An 8,253-nucleotide genomic window follows, 5' to 3' on the forward strand; every position below is an offset into this window, starting at 1 on the left:
CCTGAGGCTTCTTATCTGGGCTAGGCAAATCCAGTGCCGTGTACCCCCTTCCTGTGTGCATAACTGCCTGCCCTTTCACCCTCTGTGGTATTTCCCAGAATGTCCGAACTCGAACTGCACCACCGGAAACAAAGCCCCACAGCTCAGCTTCCTCTCGGAAATCCCACAGGCACTGGGGACCCAGAGCATGGGGGGTACCTCCAGGAAGGTCCTCGGCTACTGTTGTCCCATGGTGCCTTTTGTGTATGATACATGACATGAACTCTCAGTCATCCTTCAGCCTTGTCGTCAGTTCCTTCAGGAAGCCTTCTGTGATTACCACCACCGCCATGGTCGGAGGAGTTTTCTAGTAAAAAACACACTTGAGAATCATGAAAGCACTGAGGAACTGTTAGCTAAGAAGGAGGGTCACCTCCACTGTGGCCTAGGAGGACCCCTAGGCCAGAAAGAAGGGTGAAGGGGTAGAGAAGCAGCAGCTAGGAGGCCATTTCAGTGTCCCCAGCAGGCAGGAGGTGGTGACCGCCAGCATCGGGGTGGGGGCAGTAGGCTGAGGAAGACGCAGGGCAGAACCTAGAAGGATGTCAGGTGTGTCGGAAGCAGGACTTCCAGTGCCTCATGACAGGAGGAGAACTCACGCAGGAAGAGCCCACAGGGACCCCCAGGATCTTGTCTGTGGGATGGGTAGGGGGTGGGGGGCCACAGGGGGAGGCAAGAATCCCCTGCTGAGGCTATGAAGACAGCAGTAAGCAGTGCAGTCCTGCTCAAACAGTGTTCTTGCAACATTTTGTTGAAGATTTTCCCTGTGTGCAAGGAATTGACCAAGAATTCTCAGGGCAGCTTCAAGAGCCCCTGGACTCTCTGATGACCCCAAATCCTGCCTGACCCTAGTCAAGGCTTCTCTCCTCCTCCTCCAGGAAGAGGCTGGCCTCCCACCCCCCAGGGGCCTCTTCCTCCTGCTCCTGGTCAGACCCCCCTGTGAGTGCAGAGCTTCAGAGCTTCCTAAATCGGGCACTTCCTAAATCCTTTTTCACCCTGTGGCTCCTCTCAGCTGCACAGTGTTCTTGTGCAGGGTGGCACAGCGGCTAAGAGCAGGGCTCCAGGGCCAGCCCCTTGGGCTCAAATTGGCTTGGTGTAATGCTAGCTGATGCCACAAGGGATCTGCTTAACCTCTCTGTGGCTCAGTGTCCTCATCTTGAGAAGGGGATGGTAACACTACCTACCCCCGCCCCGGAAGGTTTGAGGCTAAAATGAGCAGCTAAAGGGCTCTCAGAATCGCTTAGCCCAGTTCTCAGCCAGTAGCCCGTGCTCAGTAGACGGTGGTGAGGACTGCTTTCTTCCTGTGATGCCTGGGGCAGGGAAGGGGGCAAATGGCTGAGTCCGGCCCACGTTCCAAGGGAAGAGGGACCAGATGGTGGTGCAATGGCAAAACAGTAAAATGTGATGCTCTGTGAGTCACAGGATGGGTCCCTCTTCGCATGCAGAGATGTCCCTGAGTACAGCAGTCAGGCACCCATGATCCTAGGCTGGCCTTAGCCAGGGCAGAGCATGGCTTCAAGATTCTGTTGGGACTGCTCTCTCTGTCTCTCTGTGCATCTTTCTCAGTCTCTTTTTCTTTCTCTCTCTTGCTTTGAAACAAATAAGTAACCTGAAATATATTACATATATTTATATAAAAAATAATATATTTTATATATTTATATTATCTAATGTATTTATATAATTGTATCACTGTAAATTATAATTTGATAATTTACAATGATATAATTATATAATAACAAATTATATATCCTAATATAGTATTAGATTATGTAATACATATAAATATAATATATAGATATATACCGGGCATATTTTAACAACTTTACATTTGGCACCTGCACATGATGAAAAGCAAGCTAATTGTCATTAGCTCTGGTGGCAGCTGCGAGTTGAGTGTGAACTGGCCTAACCCCTAAGTCCATGTTTTAAAGCAGCATCTCATACTTATCCTAATATAGTATTAGATTATGTAATACATATAAATATAATATATAGATATATACCGGGCATATTTTAACAACTTTACATTTGGCACCTGCACATGATGAAAAGCAAGCTAATTGTCATTAGCTCTGGTGGCAGCTGCGAGTTGAGTGTGAACTGGCCTAACCCCTAAGTCCATGTTTTAAAGCAGCATCTCATACTGGACCCTGGGCCATGGGTGGACATCACACATCTCTCTCTGAAAGCAGCAGCGAGGACTCTGTTCTTCCAGACCCTTGTGTGCCCATCTTGTGGGGAACAGTTCTGCCTCCTCCCAGGCCCGTGGGCTCAGCTCTGGCTGCCAGCCACCCCCTCTGTCTGCGCATGCCCAGCACTCCCACTCTGAGTCAAGAGGCGGCCTTGCCCGCCTGGCTGCCTGTTGACTGTGAAGAATGATACACTCCTCGTTCAAGGGTGCGCACTGGCCCTTAGCACAGGACTGCAGTGTCTGCAGCTCAGAGTGGCCCATCCAGCTTGCCCGCTCAGCACTCTGTGGAAGGCGAGGCTGCAGCAAGAGACAGAAATTGCACTTGACAAACTCTCCACGTGGCTGGGCAGCCAGAGAGGAGCAGGATGAAATCCGAGGGAGGGAAATCAGCCTGGCTTCCCGACGAGGTGCTGAATGGATGCAGCAAGCCCCAGGAGAGGGAATTTAAGAGGAAGAAAGTCAGTGGCCTTGCTAATAAAGGAGATTGATCACCTAGGGACCCATCATACCCACCAAGGTCAGCAGAGTGACTGTGATTGGTCCTGCTTCCTGGGGGTCAGGGTGCTCTCAATGACTTCAGTTCACCTAAGTTCAATTTAGCTAATAAGTGTGCTAGGCCGGAGGAGGGTGGTGAAGGTTTTCCAATTATGAGCACTGGAGTGGAGTAGAGGGCTTCAGGGACCAGAGAAAGCAGGGACCTTGTTCTTGCCCATGGTGTGTGCATATGGGGGGAATAAGCCTTGGCTTTGGATTGGATTGATTTGGGTGAAGTTGTTTCATGACTTCCTCATACAAGTTCTTTCCTGACTCTGTCCCCACCTGTAAAGGAGAATGTATTCTGATTTGAATGTATCCCCTCAAAATTCACATGTTTAAAGTTGGGTGTTACTGTGATAGCATTAAGAGGGTAGAAACTGAAGCAGACTGTGGTATTAAGTGGCAGGGCCTTTGGGAGGTAATTAGGCTATGGTAATCAGGATGGGGCATCCTTACTGAATTGAATACTAGCGGCTTTGTGAGAGAGGGAGAGACACCACAGTTGACCCATTCTCTTCTCTCACCAGTGAGTCCCTGCACTGCCTCGGGACTCTGTAGAGTCCCCACCAGCAAGAAGGCCTACCAGATGCAGCCCCCAAGCTTGGGTCTCCAGAACTATGATCTGAATAAACGTTTATTCTATAAACTACCCAGTCAGTGGGATTCAGTTGCAGCAACAGAAAAACGGCTGAAACAGAATGAACATCCCTTACACTTGCTGCAGGCTTGCTATGTGTCAGGTCCTTTGGTGCCTGCCTCATGGTGTTAACTCATTTCATCAAAGCAGTAATCCCAGGAAGTAGTGGCCATTATTCCGATCAGCTGTTTACTGATCAGGAAACTCAGGACCAGAAAATTCCATTTTCCCAGGTCTCATTGCAAGTTGCATTCCAGGATTCATGCAGGCACCTAGCTTATACCTAAACCCTTAACCACCCCATTTTGCTGTCTCTCATCAAGTCATGCACATCCACCACTCAAGATTTGTAAGGATTCAACAAGATGCACCGGTAACAGCAGACTAAGAGCATGGTCTATGTGCTGAAACATGACAAAAGCTGTTCACGGGTGAACTCATTTAATCCTCACACTACACCTGTGTGATAGGGACTAGCGTAATTGAAGGAACTGATGAACGAGGAGGTCGAGCCACTCGCCTACATCATTTGCCTAAGCTTATGTGCTTCAGAGGTGGGAGTGGAGCCCAGGAGGTCCTGCAAGTAACCCTATGCAAAGGAATAGGAAGTGACCAGCATATAGCACATCGTAGGGCTCAGGGAGGGGCGACGTCTGAGCTTTGCTACCTTGGGCAGCCCTTCTCTCTGTAAGAAAACTGAATGCAGTGAACACCAAGGCAGGCTCCCCCACATCCCCTGCAAGCCAGGCTCTGGGAGGGTTTATAGGTATGCCCCTTAACCCCAACCTGGGCCCCTGGCCCCTGGCCTGGGCAGAGTTAGGCAGATTCAGAAATGCCCCCTGTTTAGACAGATGGAGGAAAAGCTGGCAGAGGGGCTACCCCATTCTGGAATTCTTGGAAAAGGTAGGCTAATGGGCAGGAAGGTTGTGACCGGTAAAGCTGTGTCCTGCGAAAGGGAACGGGCACCCCAATGAGTAACCTGGCTCAGGGGAGGGCTGACAAGCATGAGGTGATGGGGCAGATGGGTGAAGGCAGCTGACTGATGAAACAGCTCTCAAGATCTCCTGCTCGGTGCCCAGCTAGGCCCTGGGCCACGGGGAGCCAGTGGTAGGCAGGAACTGTATGCCCTGGGTGCAGAAGCTTGGAAGAGAGGCAGGAAGGCCCCGCCAGCTCCCCGCTGCTCAGGCTCAGGCCAGTCCACGGGAGGGATCTTGGGCCTTATTCCTGAGCAGTGCCACTGCCTCCTGTAACTTTCACCCTCAGACCACCTGGGACCCCACCCCTTAAGCCATTACCCCAGATCATTAAGCTGGAAGTCTGTAATGATGACACTCCCTGGGCGACCGTTTATCTGGAAAGTCATAAAATCGCACCGTGGAGGGTAATTAACGATTAGAGATGTTTATCCCTCTGCCGGCTCTGGTCCGTGGGAGTCCATGGTGAGGACAGAGGCCAGCCTTTCCCCACAGGGTGCAGGGGGATGGCTGCTACTGCCTGGCTCTTGCTTCAGAGCCATGCCAACAGGGAATAGAGGTCAATTCTGCAGCCCTCACCAGGGGTTAAGCCACCTCCCCAACACACCAGCCCAGCTGGCTCCGGGCACCTGTGTGTTCCCAGTTCTGCACCTCTAAACATGCTGTGCCTCTCAGCGTACATGCTGCCCTCATCTTCATCCTGCCCATCCCTCAGGGAGCCCTCCCAGACCTCTGCCGTTCACCTGGACATGTGAGCAGCTCCCTGAGCACCCTGGGACTGCATTCTGATCTCTCAGCCAGCCTGGGAGCTGCCAGTGGATGCTGATCTGCTGGGCTCCCACCCTCCACCCTCCCACACCCTCCCCATCTAGCATTATGCATTGGGCAGGTCTTCAAAACTCCACATGATAGCAGAGGTTATAACTGCAAAGTCTCCCATCCCCAAACCTCTCCATAGCACTGTCGTGTGGGCCTTTCTGCAGAGCTCTGGGAGCCAGGCCCAGCTCCTCCTCAACAGGGCCAGACGAGGCTAAGGACCACTACCAAACAAGCTGGCAAATGCAGACCCTGACATGAAGTGAGGAACTTCCCTAGGCCCTGAGGGCATGTGGGGTAGGAGAACCAGGATGTTAACCAACGTCTTCTGACACCTGGGTCTGGCTCCTCAGGAAGTGCCATGGCCCACATGAGATCACCTGGAGAAAATGAGCAGCAACCTGGGTCCCTAGGGTGTCGACTGGCCCTGCCACCAGCTCCCTAGGTGACCCCAGGCATGTCCCCTGACCTCTTAGGCATCTGAGTAGAGTGATGAGCAGAGTATGGATCCTCCAGCGCAGCCAGGCCGAATAGTCCATCCAACTTAAAACCAGGAAGGCTCAGGGACAGGCAAGGCCCGCCATGCCTCCTTGGACACAGGTGCCAACACACGTGCTTTCCCTTCTCACCCAGCCTGCTCCCTGCAGGCTGTGGCTGCCTGTGGCACCCTCAGGGAGGTGAGGCCCGGGCCACCTGGCCAGACCCTGGCCCCCTTCACAGTGGCGGTACCCACCCAGGCGCAGGCTTCTGCAGACAGAGCTGACTCCTGGGGCAGTAGCCAGTTTGGCTCTTGAGGGTCCTTATTCCCATCAACCACCCACCATAGAGCCACCCCCATGGACCTGGGAGCCACAGAGGCCCATGTGTTAGGCCCGGCTTAGGGGCTTGCCCAAGCCACTCTGTGGGGATGAAAAGGGCCCAATGCCTAGGAAAGCTATCAACGAACATCTTGGAGACAGAGAGCCCATCACAGAAGAAAAGATAAGGCTTTCAGAAGCAAAGAAGACAAGTGTCTTAAACCTGTGCATATGTGCATACATGTGTGAGCACATGTATGAGTTTGCACATGTATTTTTTTTTTTTTGGAGAGGTTTTCGCTATAGGGCGCATGCGCTCGCCAGACAGACAGAGAGAGACAGAGAGACAGAAAACAAGAAATCACCCCCCAGGGGGTATGGTCACTCCGCAATCCCTTCTCCTCCATTCTCCTCTCGGGATCTTGGGCACGCACGCACACGTGCCCAGCGTGAGTTTTAAGCCACCGAGTCCGGGACACGAACCGCGGTCAACTACGTGGGAGTCCAGCAACATAGCCATTACGCTAACTGCTGGTTCCCCACATGTGTTTTCTAAGCTCGGAGATGGACGTGTAAGGATCCCTCCCTCCTTTGCTTTTCAGAGGTGGAATGATGGAGGCGCATGCCTGTTGACATTTGCTTTATATGACTACGTTCCTCACAGGTCGCAGTGAGTGTGCATTCCTTTGGAAATTAAATCAATTGTTTTAATAATAATATTAAGAAAAAGAGTTCAGAAGAGAAAACTGCTCACCTTTGCTTAACCCAGCATTTCCCAAACTTATCTGATGCCGGCTTGCTGCTCTGTGTCTTGCCTGGAAGCATCCCCTGGCCCTGGAGATCCGCACAGAATAGAGCTGGATAAACTTGTCCGGCTTTTACTAGATAAGACCGCAGTTCCTTCCGGTGCTGAGAGCCAGAAAAAGGAAGGAGCTTGCAGAACACAGACAGCCCATCAGCGTCAGAGTCAGACCCAGCCCAGAGCTCCCACCTCTCAGGCTTCCTCTGCTGCTCAGACCAGTTCCCTCTTTAAGTCGGGGTGTGCTGTGGGCAGGAGCAATGGAGGAGGTGAGGTTGTGACAGGAGCATCTGGAAGGGCCAGTGTCGGGGGGACGCAAACCCCTCCAGGAGAACTAAAAACGAGGTGATTGTACAACACGCCCACTGACATCCTGTGGTTGTGGACCAAACCCCTGCTCCAGCCCTTCCGGCTTCTCAACTGGGCAAGTTGTTTGAGCCCTGTGAGTGTGGAATAGGGGCTCAACGGGGTGACCCCCTAGGTTCCATTCAGCCTGAGATGACAACATTCTGGACTTCACAATCAGAAAGGCTAGTTGACTTCTTCAAGGTCAATAGAGGAAAAAAGTGGGGTTCAAGACTCCCATCTTGTCATCAGCCTTGCGACTATGTGTCTTCTGCTTTGGGACCTTGGGAACTGCTGCTTACAGCTGAACCAGCTCAGGAGTCAAAAAGATGGAGTTTCAAGTACTGGCTACGTTTCCTGCAAGGTGTGTAATTTGGGGTGGACTAACCCCCCTGAGACTCAGTTTCCTCCTCTGCAATTGGGAATCTCATTGGTTACATGGAATAGCCACCATCTCGAACGTAGCATGGTCTTCATTATTTCCCAAACACACTTACGTCCGACAAATGAGAACTAAAGGTCCCTATAACTCTATAAATTATCCACGATTGAGAGGAAAGGAGAAGCAGGGGTGGAACTCAAGGCGTTCTGACTGGGAGAAACCTGCATGGCCCAAACGAGTTCCAGCCTCTGTCTGAAACCTGTGTCCCCATCTGCAACAGGGGAGGCTGGACAGGGTGACTTCCGGGTCCCTAATCTGGAATAAGGGCCCTGGTGATGACTTTTCCCCCCACGGGCTGGAGAAGTTTCTCCGCGGTGTCCTGCAGTCCTTTCCTGGGAGGCAGGTATGTCCGTGATACACTGGGGACAGGAGGACAGGGTAGGGACAGGGGTCAAGACAGGGTGAAGAAACCATGATTTAGGCATGCCGCATGTACCAAGCCCTGTCCTAGGAGTTTTCAAAGAGTCATTCATTCAGTCCCCACAACAAGCCTGTGAGGTTGGTACTAGTTAACCCATTTTATTTAACTTGCCATAGTGGCCATGCACTCACCAGAAGGAGACAGACAGAGAGAGAAACGGGGCAGTGGGGGGAAGCACCCCTCCATGAGACAGGATCATGCCACCCTTCTCCCCCAGTTCTCCACTCTGTTGGGATTTGGGTATGCACATACATG

General features: G+C 52.0%; 1 long non-coding RNA gene across 1 annotated transcript in view; it reads right to left on the minus strand.

The window, feature by feature from the left end:
• Positions 1-6,805, minus strand: part of LOC102475413 (uncharacterized) — a 93,398-nt gene extending 86,593 nt beyond the window's left edge. Inside the window, exon 1 of the long non-coding RNA XR_335475.3 lies at positions 6,746-6,805. This is a non-coding gene — a long non-coding RNA (uncharacterized LOC102475413). The remainder of the gene's footprint in view (positions 1-6,745) is intronic.
• Between the last annotated feature and the right edge of the window lie 1,448 nt (positions 6,806-8,253).

Source organism: Tupaia chinensis, unplaced genomic scaffold (assembly GCF_000334495.1).
Source record: "Tupaia chinensis unplaced genomic scaffold, TupChi_1.0 Scaffold000424_1, whole genome shotgun sequence".
Lineage (NCBI taxonomy): Eukaryota > Metazoa > Chordata > Mammalia > Scandentia > Tupaiidae > Tupaia > Tupaia belangeri.